The sequence below is a fragment of the Callionymus lyra genome, chromosome 2 (genome assembly GCF_982586985.1).
Source record: "Callionymus lyra chromosome 2, fCalLyr1.hap1.1, whole genome shotgun sequence".
Classification (NCBI taxonomy): Eukaryota; Metazoa; Chordata; class Actinopteri; order Syngnathiformes; family Callionymidae; genus Callionymus; species Callionymus lyra.
The window spans coordinates 42,921,079-42,931,756 of NC_141819.1; positions in this window are offsets into that span (position 1 = coordinate 42,921,079).

Here is a 10,678-nt window from a genome sequence, read left to right on the forward strand (position 1 = left end):
GAGTGAAAGTATAAAGTATCATGACATTCTATTCTACGTTAATCTTTATATCCTTTGTTATTTGTCTTTGTTCTATGTTCTTTATCTTTAGACTTGTTTTGCAATTGTGTCATCTTGTACTTTCTTTTTATAGAAAAATTGTTCTTGTTCTTATTTTTCATTTTTATGAATTATCGTCTGTATTGCAGTGTCTAATTGGAAAAACAATTTCCCAAAGGAGACCTCCTGAGGGATCAATAAAGTTCTATCTATCCATCTATCAATCTGCTTTCCACATTCAGATCCTGATATGGGATAAGATTGAACCTGAGAGCTATTTGTGCGATGTCATTGATGTGTAGGTTAGGGAGGATAAATCAGTCACTATCATGGACAATTTTGACCATCGTGATGGAAAATAACTCAACACAAACTGATGTGGGTCGTTTCTATGATAAAATACCCTGAAACATTTTAGCTACATCATAAGCTGCTTCATTCTTAGAATTTCACAGCGTCCCTGGACAAATCATGCAGGAAAGAAGAAATAACTCATTAAGTATATAAATTAAATAGAAATATTTTACGTTTTAAATTTGTGGTACGTACAAGATTTATAGAAAAACTGGGTCTCTTCTAGTGTTGCCTTTATGTGCTTGTGTGGGTTGTCTCAAGGGACATTGGAAAACAGAGAGGTTAGTTTTACGATTTTTTATTGTCTGTAGATTTGTGTGGTTTCCTGCCCTATAATATCCAATATAGCATTAGCATCAGTAGTAGGAGATGAATGCAAGAAGTAGTATTAAAATATACGTCCGTTAAATGGCGTGTTAAATGAATATTAAAGTTTCAAGGTAGAGATCATTACGTTACCAAGCCTATATGAGATCTAAGGCAGCTGTTCAGTTAATGCAACACCATCTGTGAACGATCAACTTCTGCTTCATTCTATCACGTTTGTTCCCCCTCTGAATTGGCACAAATCCCCTCTCACCCTCCTGTAATATCAGAATTAAATTTTGATATCAGTGTCATTTGACTTCCTCTAATCCAATCATATGTGTAGACAGTAATAGCATCAGTGCTTCTCTGAAGCCTCAGTGATCCGCTACAGCAGTTGCTATTGGATACGACACCAGGCTAACAAGCTTTGCAAAAATGTTGTGCTAGATTTATTTATGTTCCCTTTTTTGATTTATGATGGTTTCTAATTTTACTGCTAATCAATAAAAATGACTTTCCTGGAGGTGCTTTTCCTTTGAGGCTTGTAAAGCGGAGTAATTACCAAACATACACTTCATCCACACAGAAAACACACAAAGTTATCAGAAGCAGACTTAGAGGAAAGAAAACTTCCATGAAGTGGTTTCAACGCAGAAATCAAAGCCTGAATAATGAGAGCCACAGCCGTATAAAAAGAGTTGAAATGCAGCCGTCGCCTGCGATGCATTATTCAATAACAAGGATGAGAATGAAACGGCACACTGACTGATGCTCTGTTTGACGTGCTGCTGTATCCATGTCAACCACTTTGTCACCACTTCCATCACATTTGTTGTATCTCAAGTTCCCTTTAGGTTACATTAGCGGCTAAATTTTCCCAACTTTTAGTTATCCAAGTAAAGTTACACTTCACCACTGTGTGGAGTAAAACTCAATACAACAAGTCTGTTTCAGGTCTCTGAGTTAACCAAGTTGATTTTGGGTCTTCTTTTCTGTTAAAATCCATGTTTGGACCTATTGTAGCTAACTAGTAAGCACGAAATGGACAGACTTCTGGCAGGAAAAAGATCAAATAAACAGACCAACAGTCCTGCTGTGCAAGAGTCTGCTCCTAAAAAGGCTGAGATCTTGTGGTCATTTAAAATTCTGAAATATGAGGCAGCATACATCATGTATGGCTTCAGGGCCCAACAGAAAATTTACCACAGTTGCCCGAAAGGCTTAAAAAGTAATGATTAGTGAAAGTAAGGAAATAAACACAGCTTTTTTTATTTTGTTTTTTTGCTGTGTTTTTCAAAGGGGTCCTAGGCTAATAGTGTTTGAGTGTCTGGTCTAGCTTACAATTCTTCCGGTCTTAGAAGGTTCTCATTCATCCAGGTCATGGTTATCCCAGTGGTTCAAAAGAGAGTCAACTGGACTGTGTAGAGTTCTAGGACGACATTTCACCTCTCGTCTGAGAGGTTTCTTCAATTCAATTGTTCCCAGCATTAGTGAAAGTCAACTTCAGATATAAGGTCAGACTTCTTCTAGTTTGTTGCTCCACATATTTAACCAAGTATATTTTTACACAAGGTTACATAGTCTGTTGAGGCCAGATGCATCTTAATTGATTTAGGATGCTGTATTGATTTTCATGCTGTTTTCATGTTTTCACTATGTAATCAGACCAGTGAAAATTAGTATAAATAGAGAAATGATGCTTCATTTAATAGAATATTATTTTCAACTTTTTACTGATAGACCACTAAGTTATCATGGACAAAGACGTTTGTTGTGTTTTTGGACTGTATTTTGTTCTGACCTATTTTGCAAAGACTAGAAAGCTATGCAACATCTACAACTGTGTTTAGCTGGTTTATTTTTCCTCTGCTGCAGTGTAATATATAACATTCCCCACATATGTTGAGTAAGTGCTCACGTGTCTTCGGTCTGAACAAGTTAACCCAGTGACATGATTCGGAAACCGGCACAGCTGGTGGATACGTTGTCTTTAGCACATGTTTGAGTTGAGCTCAGTATGTATCACACCGGGAATGTATGTTGTGTCGTCTCTCATCCATCAGGCCCGGAGGATTCCACCAATGCGTGCAGTTCTCAGAGTGGAAACTGTTCAGATGTGCTCGTGAAGTAGAGCAGAAGAAGAGGAGCTCAGGAATCCCACAGTCCGGCTAGAAAGACAGAAAGTAGTAGTATAGAACTAGATAACTACATTTATATTAATGCTTGGCAATTTACAGTAAATGTTTTTGTTTTCTGTGAAAACATAACACTTTTAACTTTATACATTTTATAATCTTTAATAGGTTCTTCAATAAAATATTTTTTCAAATGACTAGTTTTAGAATTTTTAAATGAGATTTCTGTCAAATGAATGCTGAATGTTTTTTCTGTGTTTATTTAATTCCTTTTGCAGACAGAAAGACTTAAAATTTTAAAATCTGACAAAAACTGATAGTTCTGGTAGCAGAAGTAAGTAGAAGATAGCAGGGCTGTGCCAGCGGTGAAGTGCCGGGAGAAGGAAGTGTGCTGCATGTGTGTCAGATTCTTTGTTCCCAGCAGGTCAGAGTCGAGATTGATCATCTTTCATCTCCGCAGTTAAGACTTACATCCATCGTGGCTACTGGACAGTGAGCGAGTCTGACCCAGACCTACAGACCTTTAAGATGATTGCTTTTCCCTTTTCTGTTTCTTTATCTGTCTCTCTCTCTGCTCTTTATTTGCTTCTGAACCCTCCGACCTCTTCATTTCCCTTCATCGAGGATTACAAAATCTTGATAAATATTATCTGATCTCATCAGGAGCGAATATTCAATGGGTGCAAAACACTTAATACACAACTTTTGATAACAATCTTTTACACATTAACTGTCAAAGAAGTCTGTCAAACTTTAATTAGATAGATAGATAGATAGATAGATGGATGGATGGATGGATGGATGGATGGATGGATGGATGGATGGATGGATGGATGGATGGATGGATGGATGGATGGATGGATGGATAGATACTTTATTCATCTCCTTAGAGAAATTCACGGTTTCAGCAGCTCCAGAATATGTTACAAAGAGATAGAACACAGAGGTATGCAGCTATGAACAGTCTAAAATATACTGAAACATATGTATAAAAAGGAAAAACAAAATAAAAAATAGAATAAAACTACAATAAAATAAAAAAATATTCAAGATATATAAAACCTTAAAAAGAATGGGATGAGTCTGCGTCATGTGTGATGCAGGTTGAAGAGTCTGACGGCATGGGGGAGGAATGATCTCCTCAGTCTTTCAGTGGAGCAGGACATTGACAGCAGTCTGTCACTGAAGCTGCTCCTCTGTCGGTCTATGGTGCTGTGAAGAGGATGGTGTGGATTGTCTATGATGGACAGGAGCCTGTTGAGGGAGCGTCGCTCAGCTATGGATGTCAGACTGTCCAGTTTTTTATATTTCCCCTGCATGTTTTTAATTTCCTCAAAGCTCAACCAGTAGTTTGGACAATCTCTTTATTTTTACTCTATTTTTCTTCTATTTCTTCCTAAATTGTTTTATTAATCTTCCACTTTTCGAGATAATATTACTGTTTAAATCTTTTAATGTATTGAGATTCTATGCTCCTTTAATTTAGTTGCATTATTCTTATATATATATTATACTAATATATTTCTCAATATGTCAGTACTTTTATTTGATCGAGGCATTCATTCACAATTTTCTACTAATGAAAAATAACTCTTGTTAATTCTTTTAAAATGTTAATAAAGTTTACTTTTTCCTTTAAAGCTTTTACATCTGTTACATAGCTTAAGTTTGTGTTCAGCAATTAGGTTTAACTTACTTCTATTAAAAATTCAATTTTTCAAAATGTTCGTGTTTCAAAATCTTTTCTTTTGCTCTTCTATTGCCTGGAGTGATGTTGTCAGACGGAAGGCAACAGAGCTGGTGGTCAGCAAATCTTCTGTCCAGCCTTGTGTGTGTGTGTGTGTGTGTGTGTGTGTGTGTGTGTGTGTGTGTGTGTGGCTGAGTGCTGCTGGGCACTGCACACTTTCATCCGCTTTCCTGTCACAGCTTGTGACCCAGAAACCATAAGCGAGGTCTGCTCGATAGCTGGCCAGGTGCCTGCTGCACAGATGAGATTTGGAGATGGTTGCATCATCGGACAGTGTGGCAGCCGAGAGAGAACTTGCTGGAGTTCTGCTTCATTAGTGACTCTGCATCATCAACTTTAGTGGGAAGTTTGAACTGTAACGATGATGTTTCAGCTTCAAAGTTCACTCTCTCTAGGTACCTCCCTGCCTCTGCATCCACATTTGATAACTTAATATCTTAAAAGGACACAAGCGGCTCCCCATCTCTTTAAGTCCAAGTAAGAAACGTAATCGTCACAGAGTAAGCGGTGACACTAACACATTGATAATATTATTTGCGTTCGCGTTTTAAATAATCAGTCAGGTACTCACCACATCCTTGTATTGGGAAAAGAACCAGAGCGACTGAACCACCCAGTTAAAATAGGGGTGTTTTGGGCGTAGTTTGTGTCTTGTTCCATCTGGACCGGGTTGTCTTATGAGTGATCTTTAATTTGTTGTTTTTTTCTCCACATCAGGTCTCTTCGGCTACATCTGTTGACTCCACAGAAGACATTTCTTGGAGCAACAGGAGGATCGTTTCTTTGTTGATTCCAGGTCCTAAAACGTCAGAATGTTCGGCCCAGGTTGGAGAGCAGACTGTTTTGTGTTTAAGGATGGAGATTACTGGATGGATCAATGCAGCTTCTTCAGTCATGAGGTCTCTGTTTCAGCTATGGTGCAGAAAGAGCTTCTTCTAATTTTGTACTAACATTTATTTTAATATCTTTAAACGTTTTTCCTCCTTTTTTACAATCCAATCTCCCTGTTTGTTTACTTAAATTAATTTTCTTTTATGAGCATTAATTTCCTCTTTAAAGATAATTAATAGTTTTATTATACAATCTGCTTACACAAAGATGAAGATAAATATTTCTTTGATGTTTTACAAAAGCAGTAAAAAAAAAAGGTTTGTAGTGTTTCACAGGCATCCCCAAAACTCTTCCATCTCTTTATCCTTTTAAATTTCTCTTGAAAATGATTTTGATCTGACAAGTCAAAGACGTCCGGGATGAAGCCGTCAAATCTGGACGATCAAACACAGAGAGAGGTTTTCTAATCGTCTCAACGGTGACTGAAGATTTCACCGATTAAAAAGATAGATGATGAAAGTTTTGCCTCTCAAAGACAGAGGGATTTCCTGTCTGTTTGTTAGTTTAAAGCCATCAGTCATATAAATGCTCTGAAGGTTTGAGCGCCGAGGGATGAAATCTGAGTTGTTAGGGGAGGTTGACTCACCGGGATAGTCAAGGAAGGAGACTGTGAATGAGTTTATGTCATCATTTGAGATGATGATGAGTGTTGTGCAGATGATTGATCGATGCTGCCCAAAGGGGAACTTCATTGTCCAGTCTAATGAAACACTGAATGACAAAAGTGTCAGATTCTTGGACACACAGAGTCTTGAACTCGTGTCCTTCGACTGCACCGCATCCATAATTCAATAGAGGAAATGTTTGCATGCTCTAGTAATCTGGTTAAATAATTTGGGATTACATAGCCTTGCTGCACGCCAGTGAAGAGATCAGCGCTGTGCCCATGAAATGCCCTCTGTTGTGCGGTACAAAGGGCATCAGCGCGTATTTGCCGTCTGGATAATCTCCCTCTGGCTTTAGCACCAAACGTTGGTTTCATATCCAGGCAGCTAATAGCTAATGCTTCTCTCACCCGCCCACTCATGTCGCAGGTCCAGCTTTGACTTTGACAGGAACAGTTTAATCAGCAACACTCCAGTTAGGTTGGTGGTCCAAGAGACAGTGAATTATTTTGCTCTAACCAGCATACGAGTCAAGACAATCTGACAACAAGGACTGGAATCAGGAAGCTTAAAGAATAACCAGCAGACACTTGATTTACACATCAGTCAACTGCTGAACTTCTTCATCCGTCCTGAGTTTCAGAAAAAGTGCCAGTTTAGGTGTGGCATATAAGACCATGTGGAGGTAAGAACCACAGCCTGGTTACTGTTCCTCCCATATAATTCAAGAAGAAAAGCATTGGTTCTCCTTTAAGTGCTTTTCTTAAACTAAACTAGCCATAATTTGAACTCAAGACAGGTCCCTGCAAAAGTTAACTGTTTGGACTTGGTCTCCTAACAAAAGGAAAAATTATGAGAATACAATAACAAATATCTCTGAAAAGTGTTTACTGAAGGTTTTCAAACTTGCAATTTTAATGAAGCAGTTCAAACAATAAACCGTTTTTCTGTTTGGGAAGATTTTGCGACTTAATCTAAATGGGAAACGCAAACTATAAAACAAAGATATTTTAAAACGACACTGTATCTGTGGAAAAATAAATCTTAAGTTTATTTCGGCCGTCACTGTGGAGCTGCAGTTGTAGTGACATGTGACAGTGTGAGAAGGGAAAGAGAAAAGTCAAAGGTAAAGAGGGAAGGCAGCGAAAAAGGCCAGACACAATCTGCTCTCCCCTTCTGTACTCGACCCCTGCGATCCCCTGGGAGCCCAAGAGGAAGACAAAAAAGACAAGGTAAAGTCATTAGGCTGTTGGAGGGTCTTAGTGGAGGTGGGAGGTTGGCGGTAAAATGGCATGAAGAGATCAGCGCTGAGAACGGAAGTGAAGAAGACCTGATCTCAACATGATAAAGATTTCAACTCAAACTGCTAATTCAAAAGTTCTTTGACAACCTTCTCTCTGTGAGGGTTTTGTGTTCCGGTGAACCGACCCCTTCCCAGTCTCGTACGTGGTGGTGGAAAATTAAGGACAGACACATGGATGAGGTTAAGAGAAGATGCTTATTTAGCGAAATATGCAGAGTCAGAGACAAACTTACGTGAACACGGCCGCTAGCAAGCAGAGAGATCTATCGCAGATGTCTTCGAATGCCAGAACGCAAAGATCCCACAAAATGGTGGATCTTTTATAGTAGAATATTCAGGTTAACGCCTCTAGTCAATTGTGCATGTAGGATCGGTCGGTAACTGTAAACACTTGACTTCTAAGATGGCCACCGTACGTGGCCATCGTGGAAATTCACCAAAGTTTGTTGTCTTCTAGAGAGAATCTGTTCCCAGTGATTTGCCGGCCTGTTGTGTCTTTTAGTGTGAGTTCTCAAACAGGTTCCCACAGACTTGCTTGGAGTCACCAGGTTGTTTAATCTTTCTCATTGTGTGAAAGGCTTTTATCTGACCTGGGCCTGTGAACCTGAGTAGTTGCAGTCAATGGATGTCAATGCAAGGCAATGATTATTTAATATTAATTAAATATAAAATGATAATCAAGTGAATATTTTAAATGTGTGTTAAATCTAGACGATTGATTATATTAAAGTTGTCATATCCTTACATGTCTAAAGGAAGATGTTGATCTCAACATTGACTTTACAGGAAGTAACCCCCCACCCTGGATCTGTTTAGACGGCCTTCGTCTGACTTTGGCTGATTTTTAACTTTATTTGTGCTTTAACTGGTTTGAGAATTGATTATTCCTTTTAACATTCTTAGGTCGTAGGACGCCTGCAGGAGGAAAAAAATAGGGAGAATAGAAATCCAAATATTCACAAGGACGAAGAGATTAATCATTTTCTTGCTCATGAATAACACAAATGTGGAGCAAACGTTGGACTATTTCCAGGTATTTGCCATTTTTTCTTAAGTGCAGGGTTTGGATGGAACCTGGGTTCTTCCTGTGTGGTGTCTCTATGTCATCCCCAGGTTCACAGGGGAACTCTGATTTCCTCCCAAAGTCCAAATTCATTCAGAGGTTAAATCTAAATGGTCTGTAGATACAAAAATGTGTGTGATGGTTGTCTGGCTATCTTGTCCAGGGTGTCTCCTGCCTATCACCCCAGACAAATTAATATCCTGAAGACAAGAATATAAGATTAAGTCATTGTCCACCATGTTCATGATACAAGGCTTATATCGTTTTCTTGGACAGACAGAAAACAAAGTTAAATAAAGAAACCGTAAGAATTGTATCTGTTACACATGTCCATAATAGGCTGTTGAGATGTTGCCATTTAATGCAGAAATGATGTAAACGTATTAAAACTAACAAAACATCCAATTTCTTAAGATATAAGATTAAGTTGCTAAAATTATTATTTCTTACTTATATTTTTTTTATTGGCAAGGGTCTGCTGTATTTCGTTTCCCCCTATAATCTGGACCAAAAAAACAAATAGAACAACACTCTGATAAATGGTCAACTTAATGGCTTGAATTGAATAATGCTAGTTTGTTTAATTTTGACTCTCTGACGTTTCAGTCAGAGAGTCAAACATTTACCCGTTCAGCTGCGACATCCCAGCAAGCGCAGTGTGTGATTTGTATTCATCCTTCTCTCACACATCGCAGATTTCCCACAGGAGCTGATTGGTAAATGTGAAATTCAAATTATATATGGCATTTCCTCTAAGTGCTCAGTCTGATTAAGTTGCTCGTAAACATTTGAAATATGCTGATTTGAATATGAATGGATAAAAAATAAATACAAGTCATTGATACATGAACTGAAGGAGGTTATATTTTTGTTTGTATGTTTGTCTGTAAGCTTAATAAATAATAAATATATGAACATACGTCAAAGAAGTTTCAGGGAGTGTTGATAACGCGCCAAGGAACAATGGATGAATAGACTTTTAACCACTGACAGCATTAATAGACTTTAGACTAAGGAAGAACTATTACAATTTTTTTGCATTAGGCTAAAGCATTTTATTTCGGTAAAAAGGTCTTGGTCTCCTGCAAATATAGACAGGAGTTCACACCTACCAGTGGATCAGGACCGAAAGCTCCCTAAAGTATTCCTCACAGATTTACACAAAGACATGGCCGACAGCAGGGCGATGACTGGACATTAAATGATGCTTTTCCAAACATGAGGAAAGCCCAATTATTTGCCTCTCAGGGATTAGAGGAAGCAGCGGCTGTTAATGAAGTGAGGTGGAAAGTAGGCTAAAAGGACGACCTGGCTCATGTTCAGACAAGCATTTAAACAGAATTAAGAACAAGAGGATGAGGAGTGAAAATGAAGATTGGGACTAATCCTTCTGTCCGAGCAAGTAAACAGCAGCAGCAGGAGGGAAACAAACAAGACGACTTGCAGCTTTCTCACTGAAGCGTAGAAAGATGATGAACCACATAACTTTTGATTGTTTCTAATCACAGAGGAAAGTACCTGCTTATGAAGTGCAACAATCTCATGACTTAACTTAACTTCAAGGAAAATAAAGACATTTGCTGAAACAGTTTTGATTAAATCGAGGTGTGAATCTATTTAGAGAAAAACTGTGGAACTAATATTACCTTGAGAAAAAAAAAAATTAAATTAGGAAAATGGATAAACTAAACAAAAAAGTTGTAATCCAATTAAATGATGTTAAGGGTAAATTTCAATGGTGTTCACACAGTCGTTTTTTAAAGTGGGGGCCACCAGGGGGCGCTAAGGGGTCCTCAGGAAATTAGAAAGAAGGGAAGGGAAAATTTACGAAGCGCAAAACAACTATTATCTATAAATACTTGTATTAGCTGTGATACTGGTTTTCGTGATGTTCGTATCTCGTCATGTTTGTATCTCGTTTGTATCTCACAAGATTCACGTTCTCAACACTAAAGCTTAAAAGTAGAGGTGAGCCTCAAGTAGTGCTGTTGAGTAATTATTTTTTGTGACCCTGTAACCCAGGCCTGTTAACTGCTCATCAACAAACTTCCTCTTTGTCTGAATATCGTCGATGGCAGAGTTGCTGTGCTTTAAGCATCCTGATTATGTTTATCCTGCTAAAAATAATAACATTCCTGGCTAAGATGGAAAAAATCTCTTTATGAGTCATCCCTACATTAAAATAAATTTGGATAAGACCTAATGTGGTGAGTGGTACTGATACGAATATCG